At 48.1% G+C, this 7,950-nt stretch overlaps 1 protein-coding gene across 2 annotated transcripts in view; it reads right to left on the reverse strand.

Annotated features, from left to right (window-relative positions):
- Nudcd3 (NudC domain containing 3) overlaps window positions 1–7,950 on the reverse strand; it is a 92,142-nt gene that overhangs the window by 43,398 nt on the left and 40,794 nt on the right. The window lies entirely within an intron of this gene.

Below are 7,950 nucleotides of genomic sequence, written 5' to 3' on the forward strand. Positions count from 1 at the left end.
CATGAGTTTGAGGCCAGCCTGGTCTACACAGCAAGATCCTGTCTCAAACACACACACACACACACACACACACAGAAGGCACTTCTGAGTGGAAGACAGTAGCCAGCCTGAGAACCTTTGTGAAGGCAGGGCGCTGATGCCTTCACGTCACAAGAAGGTGGGCAACACTAAGGACCGCACTGTTAGGTAACTTTGCTGAGCAAACCTCACAAGAGTGCGCACACAGCCCCGATGGCACAGCCTGCCACATGCTAAGCACTGTGGCATGGCTCTGCACCTAGGCTACTGATCTGCACCATCGCCAAATGGAACACAGTAGTACCTCCATGAGACTGAACAGAGCTAAATACAGAAAAGGCACCTAGAAGCACAGTGAGAAGCGTGCAGAAGAGCCTGCAGGCTGGTGGCAGGTGAGTGGACAGTGGGTTTGAAGGCCCAACCCACCACTGCACATTGCTCTGGCCTTTGTAAATAAGACACTCCTAGGCTAAACTAAATTTTTATTAAATATATCTTTCTTTCTTCAATAATAAATTAACCTTAGCCTAATGTAACTTTGACTTTACATTTTACTTTTTGATTCTTCTGTAATACTTAGCTTAAAACACAAACACATTACACATCTGTACAAAAAGTTCCCTTTGTATCCTTCTTCTATGAGCTTTTTTCTGCTTTTAAAGTTTTTAATTGTATTTTAATTTTGAGCTCTTACTAAACTAAGTCACACACACAGTCCCTGGCAGATGCAGGCTCAGGAGCACCAACATCTACATGTTGTCCCGGGAAGATCTTCGGGACAGTGACCAGCTGAGCTGCCCTCTCTAGGCCCTCAGGGCTTCTCTGGACCCTCCTGAAAGGCCCGCCTGAGGCCGTCGTGACAGCTGCCCTCTCCTCAGGATACTAAGGCAGCTCATGGCACTGCTCTTCTCCTGCATTGCAGCTGTGCTCTGAGCGGCGCCATGACGGCGCCTCTCTATAGTGAAAACCTCTGGTGTTAGGGCCATGCTTGCAGACTTTCAGGGACTCGCTGAGGTCTGTGGAAACTTCTACTACACCCTTCAGGTGACTTTTCTTGGGGGTTCTTTTTCTCCCACAGTTGCCTTTTCTGCAGCTATGCATTTACCAGGCACCAAAGATTTCTTTTTAGCTCCATCATAGTCTAATGAGACCCCTCTAGTGTATGTGGTCCATGATGCATGACGATACACTCACAGAGAAAAGCAACAAAGTCAGGATGTTGCTATTCAACAGGATGTTAGGGAAATTATTTTGACAGCATCCTAAAGGAGCACTTAGAAAACAACTCTGACACTACTGGTAAGTACCCCGAGTAGCAATGTGAGTCTGCAGACCTGAGAGAGGCTCCTTCCCCAGCTCCAGGCCCTGTACATCAGAACCATCTGACTCAGCTCTTCTGGCCTTCCTACCTTCACACCTCAGCCTTTCCTAAAATCAATCAAGCCAAGGACTCACACAGCCGCTGTTCCAGCTGCACCATCTTCCTTCCATTCCCATCCACAGCACCGTTCCAGCAAGGCCCACTATGTCTCTCCCTCCACAGGGACTTCCCAGCCTGAGACCCAAACTACTTCCCTACTTCCATCCATCGGAGAGTCTCCACCACCTGGCAGCAGCCCCGCCCTGAGTGTCCCAGGCCCAACACCAGCACACTCCTCACACACTAGGGAGAATAATTGGGACAGCTCCCCAGCACGCATCCCTTCTGCCTCCCTACATCATCCACACTGCTGCCTGTTACCTAACAAACTGGACCCCACTGCTCTGGAGTTAGAAACTGCTGCTGATCCCACTTCCAACAGATCCATTTCTTCAGTAGTGCCAGGTTCTTCACAGTATACAGAAGTGCACAGAGTGGTCCTTGCCAGCTTCGTTCTTGTAACTAACTCCCTGTCCCCAGGATGCAGGACCATTAACATTTCCTTCAGGCCATCCTTTACTGCACAGGTCATTCCTTCTGACCAGGCACCTGCCACTGCTCTCCTGCTAACCTCCTGCTAACCTCTCCCTCACATGCTCTGTAGGTTTCCCCTACTGCTCCTCAGAGGTACAGAGGGACAGATGCCACCGTGTGTGCCTGCAGGTGTGCACTGTGGAATAGGCAGCAGGACGATGAACACAACACTACTACACAGGACACACACATAGCCTGGAAATGCCACATGACAGCTCTGAGTTGAAGTAAAGATCTACAAAGTGATATGCTCACTAACAAGAAAGTATAAAGTCAAGGCAAAGAGGTTTCACATGTCAGATTTAGGCAAGGTACATCTCTGAAGAGTTTCAAGAAAAAGAAAAAGGGAAATAGCACCACTTAGAGCTTATGGACACAGACCTGAGTCTAAACCCCTGCTTGGCCACTGGGTCCCTAAGCCACAGTCTGCTGTCAGCGAAGAGGGGAACACCACAGCCTCCGCAGAAGCAGCATAGCTTTCCTGCAGCCCAATCCAGTCTAATCGCTATCCAAAAGGACACACAAGGTGAGGCTATTCAAGACCAGGCAGATGCCCTGGCTCAGCCTACGACCTCTACTGCACTCAGCACTGGGTAGTCCCTTGCTCGTGATGACAGATGCCCACTCCAGGGTTTTGGTCAGAGACCTGCAGTTCTCATCACCCGAGACTGCGCACATCATGGAAAGCTTGGCCACCCCAGAGTCTGGCACCTGGGGCACTGAGGCTCATTAGTCACAGGATGCCAGGGAGCACGGCAAGAACAGAAGGAAGACAAGCTAGAGAGCAGTCCTCCTAGCTATACAGCCTCGGTGTAGCCAATGGATCCGTTTCCACATACAGGCGAGCAAGGAGCTCCACGTGAGCCCTTCCTAGAACAGGATGAATGTTGTCTGGGACACTCCAAGATCCAGCCACTCAACTGGGGATCTTCCAGTGCCTGGCTGTGACTGTGCTTTGTTGTGCTGATTTACATTTGACTTTGAGGTAGGGACAGATGGTCTAACTCATCACAAGCCTAAGTCAGTTTTTACTGCCTCTGTAAAATTATTTCAGTGGAAGATCTTTGGTGAATGTATAAATCAGAAATCCCTGTATTAATACCGTTTAACTAGCATGACTAGATACTTTATCAAACTAACTGCATGATTCACTGAAAAACAGAAAAACAAGTCAATAAGCAATTTCTCAGCAAACCAGTCTGGCTTCTGTTCATTTGAGAATTCTTTGTATTGAATTACATCAAGTCTATCAATAAACACAGCCTCTACGAAACAAATGTCAGAAAGTCAGCTGTGACAAAAGACCATTTACAGAGTTCTCGGCCTAAAAGGAGACACTTTGCTGCGGGGCCACTTCATTTCCAGGTACAGGCCTGTTGGGGTGGCTCTGACACCCATCTGCTTTGCCACTTACAGAAGCCCCAGGCCGACACAGCACAGGCCAGACAAGTGCCACAGCAACAACCTTCACCTGCCAAAGCAAAAGCCAATGGTCTCTACCTGGAAGCACTAAAAATGCTTCTTTCTATTCTGGGTCTGAGGGCCCTTTCTCAATGCTAGGAAATGCTGCAACAACAGCTTTCCACAGGTGTCCATGCATTCACCATGAAATGTGCCTTCCAAAGTCCAGATGCCCCATGCTTAATGGCCATGTGATCAGACCACAAGGGCTCCTCCCTGTGAATCAGGCTGGGCCTTAGAGAAGAGGCTTCTCCCCACATCCAGCCCTTGTGTCCCCCTCGCCACCTTCTGCCACAAAGAACACAGCCAGGCAGAGGTGGTGCTGCCTTGGAAGCACAGCAGCCTTCTCCAAACACCCAACTGGAGAGGCCCTGATCTCCAACTTCCAGCCTCCAACACAGTGAGTAAAGGAGTTCCTCTCCTGTATAAACTGAGCCTCTAGTACTAGGTATACAAAGGTCATACCAAGGACCACTGACTGACATGTGACACGAGTGTGAGGGGATAGGGAAGGGGAGGCTGTCGGCAGGGGCTGCTCTGTCCTGGCAGAAGGGCCCAACGGAAGGCCTCCAGCCAATACCCTCCACCCACCGGGCCAGGACCTGAAGACAGCATGCACCCCGCTTCCTGCGCTCACCACCACACCATGCCTGCCCCTGTAGCCTCCAGCCTCCGCTCTCCTTAGCCTTGAAATGTTTCTCTTGCTCCCTTCACAGCACTTGGGCTCATTCGTTCCAGTTCCAGGACTCAAGCAGGCGAAGCTGGCATGGACTCCTGGCCTGCAGCACACAGCAACCATGAGCAGCAGCAAGGTCTACAGGAGCACAGCTACCTGGCCACCGGTTGGCACTGTCATTCGTGAGAATAGGAGTCCTGCCTGCCCCCAGGAGACATGGAGAGGGACTGCTGGCCTGGCCTGCAAGGGGTGCTGGGAAGGAGTGGGTGCAATTCAACTCCACCTTAGCCTAACTCACAGCTTGGGATGCCACTTCCCAGGGCTGTTGGCACCAAGAAGCCTCCGGGCTTCCTTGATCCCAGAGCCACAGTGGACATTAGGAAGAAATCAAACCCCACTGGCATGTAGGCACTGCTTCAACAGTACAGTCTGGTCCACACTGCTGATACATTCCTGAGTCCCAGCTCACCCACGCCCTGCACACCTCGCCCGCTCAGCTGGGAGATAGACATGGCCATCCTCCACCTCTGCTCTCTTGTCCTCTCTCAGAATCCACAGGTCTTTCTCCTTGAGGCCGTACTTGCTTTGTTCAGAGTATCAAGGGAAACCAGAGTGAGCCCAGGCGATGGAGGGCAGGTCCCCTAGCAGAGAAGGCTGATGTGGGCACCTGGAAGCCCACAAGATATGAGGACAGTTCAGCTGTAGGACCAAACCAGGAGACAAAGTCAGAGTGTACCCCAGAAGTGAGGTTTCAGGGCCTGAAAGTGGATGAGGATTCTATAGAAGGAGACTGCAGGCTGCAGGGACAAGAGTTTAATCTCCAGAACACCCACATTTAAGGGCTAGAAAGAAGACAGGCAAGGGCCAGGGATTTAGCCCAGTGGTTCTGCCACCTGCCTCACAAGAGCACAGCCCCTAGTTCAATCCTCAGTACCAAAAAAAAAAAAAAAAAAAAAAAAAAAAAAAATCAAGAGTTTAATCTCCAGAACACCCACATTTAAGGGCTAGAAAGAAGACAGGCAAGGGCCAGGGATTTAGCCCAGTGGTTCTGCCACCTGCCTCACAAGAGCACAGCCCCTAGTTCAATCCTCAGTACCAAAAAAAAAAAAAAAAAAAAAAAAAGAAGAAGAAGAAGAAGAAGAAGAGCACAGGCCAAAGAAAAAGAAAGAAGAGAACCAGAGAAGAGAACCAGGAGGAAAGGTGCATCCACATCAAACTGAGGGTCAAGAATAGGAAGACCAAGGGCCGGGGATTTAGCTCAGTGGCTCCACTGCCTGCCTCACAAGCTCAAAGACACCAGTTCAATCCCCGGTACCAAAAATAAAGAACAGGAAGCCCAAGGAAAGGCCACTCACTCTCTGCCCAAGGAGGCCAGCTACTATGAGTGCACTGCTTTAACTCAAAGGCACAGAAATCAAACTGCTTACTTTAGCACAAGAGTAGGAGGCGAGGCCTGAGCAGAACTGAAGACAAATAAGGAAAATCCTGGGCAAAGTGAAAGTGAATACTGTGCTTGAGGGTAACAGCCAGAGGCTGTGTGGAATAAGGGAAGCTTGGCATGCAAAGATGCAGAAAAAGCCAGGGCTGCACATGCCTATAATCCCAGCACTCGGGAGGCTGAGGCAGGAGGATTAACACAAATTCAAAACCAGCCTGGGCTACATAGTGAGCTCAGGGCCAGCCTGAACTACAAAAGGAGACCCTGCCACAAAAAAAAAAAAAAAAAAAAAAAAAATGGGCCAGGGATTTAGCTTAGTGGTTCTACCAACTGCCTCACAAGTGCAAGGACCTGATCTCTGGTACCAAAAAACAAACAAACACAGCCTGGCGTGGTGGTGCACGCTTGTGATCCTAGCACTCGGGAGGTTGAGGCAGGAGGATCGCTGCAAGTTCGAGACCAGCCTGGGCTACATAGTGAGTTCCAGGTCAGTGTAAACTACATAGTGAGACCCTGTCTCAAAAATTAAAAAAACAAAAAAACAAACAAACAAACAAGATGCAGAAGACAGGGCCAGTGATGTAGCTCAATGGCACTGTGCTTGCTTGGCAAGTGCAAGGTCCTGAGTTCAATCCCTGGTACCACAGGGGTGGGGGGAAGATGCAGAAGACAAAGGAAAAGAGAAAAGAAACATTTAAAAGTGCAGTAAATAAAGCTCAGGGTAGAGCACATGCTTAGCACATCCAGGGGCCTAGGTTCAATCTCCACTCCTTTTAACAAAGGATGCCACCAGGACTGGATAACCATATGCAAAAAGAGATGAACTTGAAGCCACACCTTGTACCAAAGGCTAAAAATAACTCAAAATGAATCACAGACCTAAAAATAAATAGAAGACTATAAAACTTCTCATAGAAAACATGGGAGGAAATATTTGTGACTTTGTATTAAGGCAAAGATTTCCTGACTACAACACCAAAAATATGATCCATAAAAGAACAAATTGGTGTTCTAGACATCATCAAAATTTTCTTCAAAAGGCAATGTTGGGGCTGGAAGGAGTAGCTCAGTGAGAAAAGGCTCATTTAACATGCACAAGGCCCTGGGTTTGATCCCCATGACTACCAAAAGAAGAAAAAACAGAAGGAGAAAAGGACAACGTTAAGAGAATGAAAAAGCAATTCAAAGACTAGGAGAAAATATCTGTAAATCATATATCTAAAAAAGTACTCATATCCAGAACAGCGTATTTTTTTTTAAATAGGCAAAAGATATGAACAGACACTGCACCAAAGAAGGCAGAGAGAACAGCACCAGCATTGCTTATTGCAGAAATGCAAATGGCAACCACAATGAAATACCTTCATACACCTATGAGAATGGCTAAAACGAAAAAGACTTGAACGCCAAATGCTGTTAGGATGAGCAGCCCAATGTGCCAGCGGGTGGTGGATCTGTGCAGCACTTGACAGAGCAGCATGGCAGCTGCCTGGGCACCGCCTCTAGTCCTGGGCTCTTCACAGAGGAGTAGAGCGCCCGTCGGCACAGGCACGTGTACACTACTCCTTGGTGACTTCACTTGTTAACAGTCCAAAGGTGGGAACAACCCAAATATCCACCAACACATGAAAAACAGCAGCACTCTGGGAAGCTGAGGCAGGGAGATCACAAGTCCAGGCCAAGCCTGAGCAGCTTAGCGAGATCCTGTCTCAAAACAAAAAAGGGCTGGGGAGGTAGCTCAGTGGAAGGACTCTGGGTTCAATCCCCAGTACCACCCAGACACAGAAACATGAATACACACACACACACACACACACACTCCAGAAAACAATGAATGGCTGAATATCAAAATAATTATCATGAGAGAAACCAGACCAAAATCAGTATACACTTAGACGAGATACCTGTACTCTCCTATTCATAGCAGCATCATTCACATTAGTGAAAAGGTAGAAGCACCCTAATGTGCACCGATGAGAGAGTGGAAAAACAAGATGTAATCTAGTCTTACAATAGAGTATTACTCTACCTTAAAATGGAAGGGCACTCTGACATATGCATGAACTTTTAGAAACAGTATGCTGAATGAAATAAGCCAGTCTCAAAAAGACAAACATTGTAGGGTCCATTTATATGAAGTCCCCAGAGTAGTGAAAGAGAGACAGAAGGGAGAATGGGCTACAGGGGCTAGCGGGAGTATATGGGAGTTGTTTAGCGGAGAACTGGTAAACACAGAAAGTCTGGGAAGATGAAGAATTCTGGAGGTGGATGGTGGTGGTGGAGGCGTGACATCATAAATGTACTTAATGCCACCAAGTGATGTACTTCGAAGTAGCTAAAATGGAAAGTTTTTAAGTGATGTATATCTTACAACTTTTTTTTTTTTTTTTTTTCTTTTTTTTT

The sequence above is a fragment of the Fukomys damarensis genome, unplaced genomic scaffold (genome assembly GCF_012274545.1).
Source record: "Fukomys damarensis isolate Sample0158 unplaced genomic scaffold, DMR_v1.0_HiC HiC_scaffold_17, whole genome shotgun sequence".
NCBI lineage: Eukaryota > Metazoa > Chordata > Mammalia > Rodentia > Bathyergidae > Fukomys > Fukomys damarensis.